Source organism: Arachis ipaensis, chromosome B8 (assembly GCF_059453495.1).
Source record: "Arachis ipaensis isolate K30076 ecotype BB chromosome B8, ASM5945349v1, whole genome shotgun sequence".
Taxonomy (NCBI): domain Eukaryota; kingdom Viridiplantae; phylum Streptophyta; class Magnoliopsida; order Fabales; family Fabaceae; genus Arachis; species Arachis ipaensis.
Window position 1 is genome coordinate 29,763,700 of NC_142443.1, and position 10,459 is coordinate 29,774,158.

The following is a 10,459-nucleotide window of genomic DNA, read 5'->3' on the forward strand; positions in this document are numbered from 1 at the left end:
AGAAAAAGAAAATACTATCCAAACTGGAGAAAAAAGAGGTATTTTAGAAAAAGAAATAACAATAAAAACAAAAGACAAAAAAGTGATTATTGCCCGAATAAAAAAGAAAATTGTAAGTGTTGGTATTGCTAAGAAGAAGGACACTATGCAAATGAATGTCCGAAAAAAAAGGATAAAAAGGATCTTACTAAACAAATAGAAATTGCTAAGTCCTGTTTCATGGAACCATTAGAAGAATCTGATGATAACTTAGACTATATTTTTGAATATGTCTCGGAAACAGACTCAGAGACTGAGTAATAATGCTACATTTATTACTATAAAAATAACAAAAAAGTTTATAAATGCTTTCATAGATTCTGGAGCAACGCAATGCTTTGCTAGTTCAAACATAAAACTTGATTGGAAAAAATTAAAGAAACCATTAAGAGTTAGAATAGCTGACAAATCAATACATAAAATTAACCAAAAAGCAGAGATGGTTGAAATTTTTATTCAAAATTATAGGTTCATTGTTCCATCTATATATATGTTAGACTCTGGAATGGATTTTATCATAGGAAATAATTTTTTAAAGCTATATCATCCATTCATTCAAGAATTAACATATATAGTTTTAAAAGCACCACACGATTCTTCAATAAATCAAAAATCAAAACGTATAAAAATACCAACTACCACTATAGATAAGATCTTAAAATTTAAAATATTTTCTATATTAGAGACATGTTATTTAAATTTATACTTTCAGATAAATATCCCAAAAAATAGTCTTGAAATAAAGATAGAAGAACTTTTGGATGAAATTTGTGCTGAAAATCCTTTAGATGTTAAAAATACAAATAACGAATTAGTAAGTATTAAATTAAAAGATCCTACAAAAGAGATAAATGTTCCAAATAAAATTTCTTATTCCGCAAGAGATAGAGAAGAGTTTTCATTAGAATGTAGAGATCTTTTGGAAAAAGGAATTATAAGATTAAGTAAAAGTCCTCATGCGGCTCCAGCCTTTTATGTCGAAAACAATAATGAAATTAAAAGGAGAAAACGAAGAATGGTTATTAACTATAAGAAGATGAACGAAGCAACTATTGGTGATGCTCATAAACTTCCAAGAAAAGATTCTATTTTAGAAAAAATCAAAGGAGCAACTTGGTTTTCATCTCTTGATGCAAAATCAGGATATTGGCAGCTTTGTTTAGACGAAGAAACAAAGAAATTAACTGCTTTTACTTGCCCAACAAAAAAATCAACAAGTGTGTTACTCTATGAATGGAATGTATTACCATTCGGATTAAAACAAGCCCCAGGTATTTACCAAAGATTTATGGAAGAAAATCTAAAAGAGTTAAATGAATTTGTTTTAGTGTATATTGATGATATACTAATTTTTACAAAACAGGATAGAGAAGATCATCTTCAAAAATTATTAATAGTTTTAGAAAGATGTAAAGAAAAAGGATTAGTTCTTAGCAAAAAGAAAGCAAGAATAACAAAACAAGAAATAGAGTTTCTTGGATTAATTCTATCTACTCAAGGAAAGCTAAAACTTCAACCAAATGTCCTAGAAAAGGTAAATTTATTTCCTAATAAAATAGAAGATAGAAAACAATTACAAAGATTTTTAGGATGTATAAATTATATTTCTGATCAAGAATTTTTAAAGAATATAACAGAATACACTAAAAGCTTATTTCCAAAAATAAGTACTAAAAAAGAATGAAAATGGGATGAAAAAGATAGTATGCAAATTCAAAGGATTAAAGAATTATGTGAAAAACTTCCAGAACTTTATATTCCAGAAGAAAATGACTACTTAATAGTAGAAACAGATGCTTCAGACATAACCTGGTCAGGATGTCTAAAAGCTAAGAAAGCTATAAAAAGTTTGGAACAAGGAAAAGAATCACTAGATTCTAAAGATTCCCTAAAGAAATTACTTTGCAGGTATATTTCAGGGACTTTTACTCCAACAGAACAGAGATATACCACTCATGAAAAGGAAACTCTAGCAGCAATTAAATCTCTTAAGAAATGGAAAATTGATTTACTACCAAGAGAATTTACATTAAGGACAGATTCAAGCTACCTAACAGGTTTCATACGATATAATTTAAAAGTTGATTATAATCATGGACGATTGGTAAGATGGCAATTATTTTTGTTACAATATCCAATAAAAATTGAATATATTAAGGGTGACAAAAATGTTATTGCAGATACATTAACAAGAGAATGGAGTTCGTCTACAACGCATTAGATCAAGAAATTCAAAAATATGAGCAAGAGCTCGAAAATTGCAAGCATTGTCAGCAAATAAGGACACAGATCCAATCCCTCAAGAAGGCCATCGAAGCAATGAAATCAACACAACAAGCAGAAACATCAGAGTTTAGCCAGCTAAGCATGGTGGACAAATCAGGTGAAGAAAAAATTTCAGAAAATAAAACAATTGCTGAAATCATTAAAAAATCCACCCAAGATAAAAAAATATTATGTAATTTATAATGGCCCCATGAAAGGAGTATATGATGCCTGGGAAAAAGCAGCACCATTCACACACCAGTCAAAGATAATTCATAAAGGAGGGTTCCTAACACTGGAAGAGGCAAAGAAATCCTTCAAGGAATATGAAGCTCTCCTTCCAGAGCAAACCCTAAAAAGAGCAGATAAAGCTCCAATTCAAACCCAGAGAACAGGGATAATAAGAAACATTCCTACAAGGGCTAAATCAAGGAAAAGAAAATAGTCTGTAGATCTAATCTCAGAGAAACCCTTAACATAGTCCTGAATTGGACTGAAGAAAAAAGGGCAATTTTGGGATATTATCCTGTTGCCAAAAACAGCTAACAAAGCTGGTTATATTTCCAGATGCTTCCCCATCTGACACCTATCAGTTTTTTCAGTATGGATTAATTGATACAATCTTAATTTTTAATGATCTAAAAATTATTAGTGAGTTTCCTGCAGGATTCGTTGATGCAGTAAAGAGATTTAAAAATATGATTGACAATGTAAATCCAAGGGATATATCCCTAAAATTTACAAACAGTCAACCTATTTTTAATGAAGAAGAAGAATGCTTGGTTCCAGCACACCAAGTAATATTCATGTCCGTCTTCCCAGGAAATTTTCAACTAATTGATCAAATTCAAGATTTAACAATTTACAGTCATGAAGGAAGGCTAGCCAGCACATTAGCAAGGGTCGTTGAAAGAACTCAAAAAATAACGAAGGAATCTCACACAAGGATTAATTATAAAAGTAGAAATACTCTGCTTGTGTCCAGTAAAAGAAATAAAATTGAAGAAAGAGAGATGAGACTCTTGGTAGAATTTGAATCAGCATTCTACAACTTATCTGGACTTTTAGAAAAGCTCCCTGAAGGGATAAAGAGGAATCTCTGCTATTTGATAAAAGACAGAGAAGACCACAAGTGCCAGCTATGTGCCTCAGAGTTATCTGAAGAAAGCAATAATGAAACGGAATCAACTCACATGATGAAGGAAGAAGACAATACATCTGACGGTCACATGATAAAAGAAGAGGACAGCACATCTGAAGCATCTCTCAACATTATTGCATAGTGACGTAAGCACTTAGGTCATAGAGCACCAACAATGTAGCTGGTGAAAGAGAACAAACAATGACGTAAGCAATGACGTCATAAGAAGGGTAAGGATGAGAATTGTCCATCAAACTTAACTATTATAAATAGGCTGCTTAGGCAATTGTAAAGGCATCAGACAATAGGAAGCAGGAGGCTAAGAGTACTCATATGCTAGGAGAGCAAGGAGGAAGCTGCCGAGGCGATTCTATAGTCTGAGGAAGAATCCCCTTAGGGAAAAATAGTTCTAAACTCCCCTCTGGAGTTAGTATCTACAATCTCCCCTCTGGAGATAAAAACCCCTTATGTAAAATATACTGAATAAATGAAATTTTTCTCCAGAAAGGTACATCTTCATTCTAGTCTTTCAATTATGAATTATTTAGAAAGTTTAGAATTAACAGAAGAATCTGATTATTATAAATTAACTGCTTTATTAGATAATGAAAAGCAGGCTGTTCTAAAAACAGAATTAAATCTCAAATCAAATGAAAATTTTAATAAACAAAATCTTTTAAAAGAAGTTTTTAACAGAAAAAATATAATATACTATGGAAAAATTCAACTTGAAGCTCCTATAAAAATAAAATCTGCCAATGGAGAACTTGAAATAGCTTTGATAAATAATGAAAAATTGAGTAAATAGATTGAGAAAATTAAGGATCAACAAAAAAGATCTAAAATTGGATGGATTCATATTAGTACTATACAAGTCTTAATTAAATCTACATATATGAAAGGAATTAATTCACCAATAAGTTTAGCAATCTGTGACAAAAGAATTACTGATGACCCAATAGATCAAATAATTGGAATTGTTCATGGAAATTTGGCAAACGTAAATGTTAAATTTAATGCCCATCTTGGATATGCTATACCTTTATCAACTGAAAATCTTGGAAGATCTGTAAGTTTGGCTTATAAATTTCATAGAAAGAATCTAATGGAACAAGATGATGAACCATTTTCAATTACATATGCAATAAATTATGCTTTAACAAATAGCCATCATAGTATAATATTTAAAAACAGAGAAAGAATTTATGTCGATGAATTATTTCAGAAAATTGTAAAAACAGAAATACCAAAATATAAAGCTATTGAAAACTCAGTTCTATTACTAAAAGAACCATCAGGAAAATTGGTTTCATCAAATTTTCAAATAAGAGAATCTAAAATTAATAGTCCCTTAAGTTTATCTAAGTTAAAGATTAAAGAAGAAGATTCTGAAATAAAAGAATTAACAAAAAAGGTCGAAAAATTAAATGAAACCCTAAATACTAAATTATGACAATAAATAAAGAAGAAATATATGTAACTTATCAAGATAAGAAACAAGAGCTCTTTGAAAGAGAAAATCGTTTGAATTATTTGTAGTTCTCTGAAATAAATTAAAGAGCATTTAAAGCTCTAAAAATAATCTATGACAAGTTAAAAAGAGAAGTTGAAGAGTTAGAAAAATTAATAGAATCTCTAGAAAAAAAGTGATGAAGCAATGATAGAATTTGCAGAAATTCTAAAATAAATAATGAAGCATACAAAAATTGAAAGACCAGAAAATAAAATAAAAAGAAAAAGAGCGAAAAAAATTAAAAAGTAATATAAAGGAGTATAAAAAGGAATTAAATAATCTTCAGATCGAAATTGATGACCTTATAATAAAAAGGATAGAAATAAGAATAAATATAAACAAGTTGGAGTTAAACTTAAAAAATTTATAAATGCCTGGAAAACCATATTATGACTTAAAAGAATTAAAGCTGTTAAAAGAAAAAATGGAGAATGAGGTTGAAAAATTAAAAAGATATTTAGAAACAACGGAAAGTGTAGAAATAAAAGAAGTTTTTGAAGATTTGAAAAAATATATTAAAGAAAAAGACAAACAGATAAAAGATTTTATAAACAATAATCCATGCAAAAAAGAATATTATAAACTAAAACAAGATTAAAAAACTATAAAAATAAAATCAGAATTATAAATACTAGTAATAATAGAAATTTTCAAATCTATACACATTATAAACATAAAAGAGTTAAAAATTTTTCAACATCTTCAAATTTATACACATTATAAACATAAAAGAGTTAAAATTGGTATCAGAGCCAAGTTAACGATTAAGGGTAACACTTTCTCTTTAAGCAACACTTTTAGTGATACGCTTTTAAACCAAATAAAAACAAAAATCTATAAATTTGTACCAAAATGCATCTGTACACTAGATGGACCCTTACAATAAATGCTCTTTATATAGATAGAAAAAGCAGAATATGTGAGCGAGATAAAATATTCTAACAAACTAAGTTAAATCCTAACAAATCTTGATATTCTCTTCTAGTTTGGACAAAATAATGATGAGATCGCAGTTCCACTGTTTTCTTACCTCTAATGTACTTAGAAAGTAAATGGAGTTGTACTCATCTATCTCCTAATAATAATTGAAGATGTGAGTGGCTTTCACCTATTATATTTACCTTAAACTGTGAAAGCTTATAGGGTCAAACCAATCTACAAGCACTTTGACCACAAAATTATACCTAGCCGTGGTAACCCTATGATACCTAATTTTATATGGACCACAGCAGTTGTAAGTAGAGGTGGTAAAACTAGCTAAATTTATTGGGTTAACTTGTTAAACTTGCTAAAAAGAAATAGCTCGGATTAAAATTTAAAACTCATTAAATAAAGAAAAAATTGCCAAACCTGCAAATTTTTGCAAGGGAAGGCGCACTGACTCGCCGGAGTAAAGGTTATTTTATTTTATTTTATTTTTTATTAAATAAAAAAGTAACTAATGTTACAAAAGTTAACAATTATAATTCAAACACATTTATTTATTTTTTTATTCTTCTTTTAGTTATTAATTTTATTTATTTTGTTTTACACTTTTATATATATGCTAAAATTATACAACTTATCTTTTAAAATAAAAATAATTTTATTGACGGATATTATTTTGAATAATTCTATTGAAGTTAAAAATTTAAAAATAAATAATGAAAAAATTGTATTGTAATTTGATTTTTTTTATTTGTATTTGACTTTTAAATTATTATTTCTTATTAATTTTAATTATTTAAAAAAAAACGTTAAGTGGACTATCTCGTCGGTTCGCCAACCCGCCATAAAGTAGGGCGGACTAATATTTTGAGTTCATTTTATTTGGCGGAACGGACTGATATGTCCTTTTTTGGAGTAGACCTTAGGTAGCATTTGGTAGAGAGATAGAGATTGAAAGGCTGAGAGTGAGAGATAGAGACTGAAATAAATTTCAGTATTCTGTTTGGTGTAAAGTGAGAAACAGAAATTGAAACAAGAATGAAGCTCTAATTTAATTTGTACAAAGGGTAAAATTGGAATTAATTAATTGAAATGAGGGTATTTTAGATAAAAAATGTTATTAAAGTTTTAGTCTCCGTCTCTAAAAATTTCAATCTTCTGTGTTCCACTTTTTAGAGGTATTGAAATTTTGGGAATAGAGACAAATTTTAGTACCAATTTCTGAATCAATAAACATGATATCAAGTTTCAATCTCTCCGTCTCTGTCCCAGTACCTCAAAACAAACACTGCCTTAGCGATACGAGACGAGCTACTCACTTTGCCACCCTAGTAGTAAGATGTTAAACTTAAATCATGCATACTGTGATGTATTTATGATAGATTTTATGTAACGTTATTGATGAGCCAATGCTTATTAGTTCCCATAGTAAATTCCATTTAGAAAAATTAGTTAAACAAATTGTTTTTTAGAAATTAAAAGGTTGGAAATTTTATTTGTGTTTGATTTAGACATTTAAAAGAGAAGATTAAGAAAATAATTTGTATTTGGACGGGTCAAAATAAATTTACTTGAGACTAATTATCCCAAAACTAAGAATTATACTTTAGAATTCATTAAAGAGAAAATGATAGAGATGGGTGATGGAGTGCTCTTTTCATTTTTCTTTTGACACAACGGGTATTGAGGGTTTGATAATAAATTAAAAGGTTAACTATGATCTTAATTCTTAAGGTTTAAGTCGAAAACTTTATTTGTTTCTAATTTCTTTTTAACATTTGAATTTGTCCCTAATGTTGGATTTAAATTTAAAATTATTCTTCAGACAAAAAATATTGTTGTTAGTGTCTCTCTCTCCTTATCATAATTTTTTGCTTCTCATCATGACTAAAAGCTTTTTTCTTTCCTCTTCACTTTCTCCATCACTCTTCATTCTAGATTTCCTCAAGCTCTAACTACAACATCAACCATATAACTACTATCCTTTTGAAACTCAAGAAAATTAATTAAGTAAATTAAATGAACAAATTAATCAAAAAAAATTAACAAATCAATACTAAAAGGATCTAGTTCAACACAACAGTCAAACAACAGTAGTAGAGATGACAACGACAAAGGCAGAAGAAATCGTGTAGTGGCGACACCACCACCATCGCCTACTTTCTCTGCATCATCACATCTAACTCCTCTCTCCTTCACCTCGTCTCTCTCTAACCCATTAATCAAAGTAGTATAAGAAACCACATTGAGCCAATGCCCTGTACCCTACATGTCGAAGAATAGTATGTGAGCTTGTTGGGGTTGACCGAACCTACAAAAATAATTCATTAAGCGGTGATAGGTGACAATAGAGGGAATGAAGCCGTGGTTAGCTTGGATCAAAGAAAGGGTACAAGCCCAGGTTTGGTGGGGGTTTGAGAGGGGAGGAGGCGAGAGAGGAAAACGTCGGAGGTGCGGGGGTCAAGGAGGAAGTCAAAGGAAAGAAAGAGGGAGAAGGTGGTGTAGGCTTCATCAAAATAGTGGGCATCGCAGAGAGAGTGGATGATAGCGTCAAAGTTGCGATTATAGAAGGTTGCTAGAGGGGAAAGAACGAAGGGGGAAAGGCATGGGGTGGAGGAGATGCGGGAGGTTGGGATGGCAAGGAGGGAGAGGGAGGCACGGCCGGCAAGGTCAGACGAGGCTAGGAAGAGGATGGCGGTGAATTGATAGAAGTCAGGGAAGGGAGAGAGGAGGGTAGTGAATTTGGGAACTGATGGTGGTGAGTAGAAAGAAGAAGAAAGATATTTTTGTCCAAAAATTAGAGAAACGACAATTTTAAAACCAAGTTGGACTTTAAAGACGAGTATTCAAATACAAAAAAGGTCAAGGACGAATAAAATTTTCAGCTTAAACTTTAGAGACCAAAATCATACTTAATTCTAAATTAAAAAATTGGTTTGATTAACTTGGAGTTTTATCAAATTTATAAATAGACCTCTATATTATAAAGGTTTATAATTAAATTTTTGTTACAAAAATATTAAAAAGTAAAATGTTCCAAGATATATTTTTGTAGGGACCGAAAAAATTATAAATAATAAATACTTATTATAAATAAAAATAAATTATGATTGTGCATAAAAATAAAAAAAATTCATTTATCTTTTTCATATTATTGAACAAACAACATACTATATATATGAAGATAAAATAAGAGGCTGAAAAACTTAAATATAGTTAGGATAAGTTTTTTTTTTTTTTTTGATATACTACTTAAGATAAATTGTATATATTGAAAAATGCACATAATTAAGTGAATCACATGAATATAGGACCAGAGTATTTTATTGAAGGCCAAATTACCTTTTTTTCTGTTCAAGCCAAAATACCAACATATATACGGAGAATATAGTAGCAAATTTGACTGATATAACAAAATCATGACACTAACTCTGCTATATAAATATATTAGAATTGTTTTTGATTTTTTTCAAGTCATCAGTTCTTGCTAATCTTGGTTTTGTTATATCTTGTACTCTTTATATAATGTAATGTCTCTCTTTAACTTAATGAAGGGAATTCACAAGTCACTCAATAATAATTTTGTTCTTCTGTGTGGTGTATCATTTTCATTCTCAATTTCATTTCATCACTTTTCAACTATTTCATCATGATAAAAGCACAATCTTGATTCCTTGATCTTAATTCAACCTTTTTTTTTCTCTTCTCCTTCCTTCTCTAACCTCTAATTTCATCTATCCTCTGAATCAACAATGGCCCTTATACCTTTATCCTCAAAAATCTCCTCTTTATCCAATTCCTGACAAGCTTAATGAAGACAACTTCGTTACTTTGCAACAGCCCGCTCTCTTCACAATCCAGAGTAAAAAAGTTTCAAGATCATCTTCTTCCCAACACATAACTTTCAAAGTTTGTTACTGATGCTAATAAAACTGCTGGCAAGGCTTCAGACAAACATCAAGAATGGCTTCTTCAAGATTATAATCTCAGTTCTTGGTTATTGTCTTCTATGGATGTTGCTTTCAAAAATCAAATGGTGTATTGTACCCTTGTTCATCAAATTTGGAATTGATTACAACAATATTTCATCTTTTTCAACAACACCAAGATGAGAAAATGCAAGGCACAGTTAAAGAATGTTAAGAAGATGAATTTGTCAGCTACATATTATCTTGCCAAGGTAAAAAAATTGGTTGATTCCCTATTTACCATAGGTCATACTATCAGTTATGAAGATCATATTAAAGTTATATGCGAAGGATTACCTGAAGAGTATTCTTGAGTGATTACTACAGTTCGTGCAAAACCTGAATTTTGCACGGTTGGTGAAGTAGAAGCTTTGCTCCTGTCACATGAAAAAATGCTGGAAAAATTCAAGCAAGCGACTATTGGTGCAGCACAGGCAAACTATACTCAATCTTTTTCTCAAAATTTTGCATACCCTAATCGTGATTTTGCTGGTAGAAGAGGACGTGGTGGCCGCAGTGCATGGAAACTTCAGAATCGTTCAAGGCCCATAGACACCATTGGTGCACGAAAATTACTTCACACTATGTAATTCCATACAACTAACC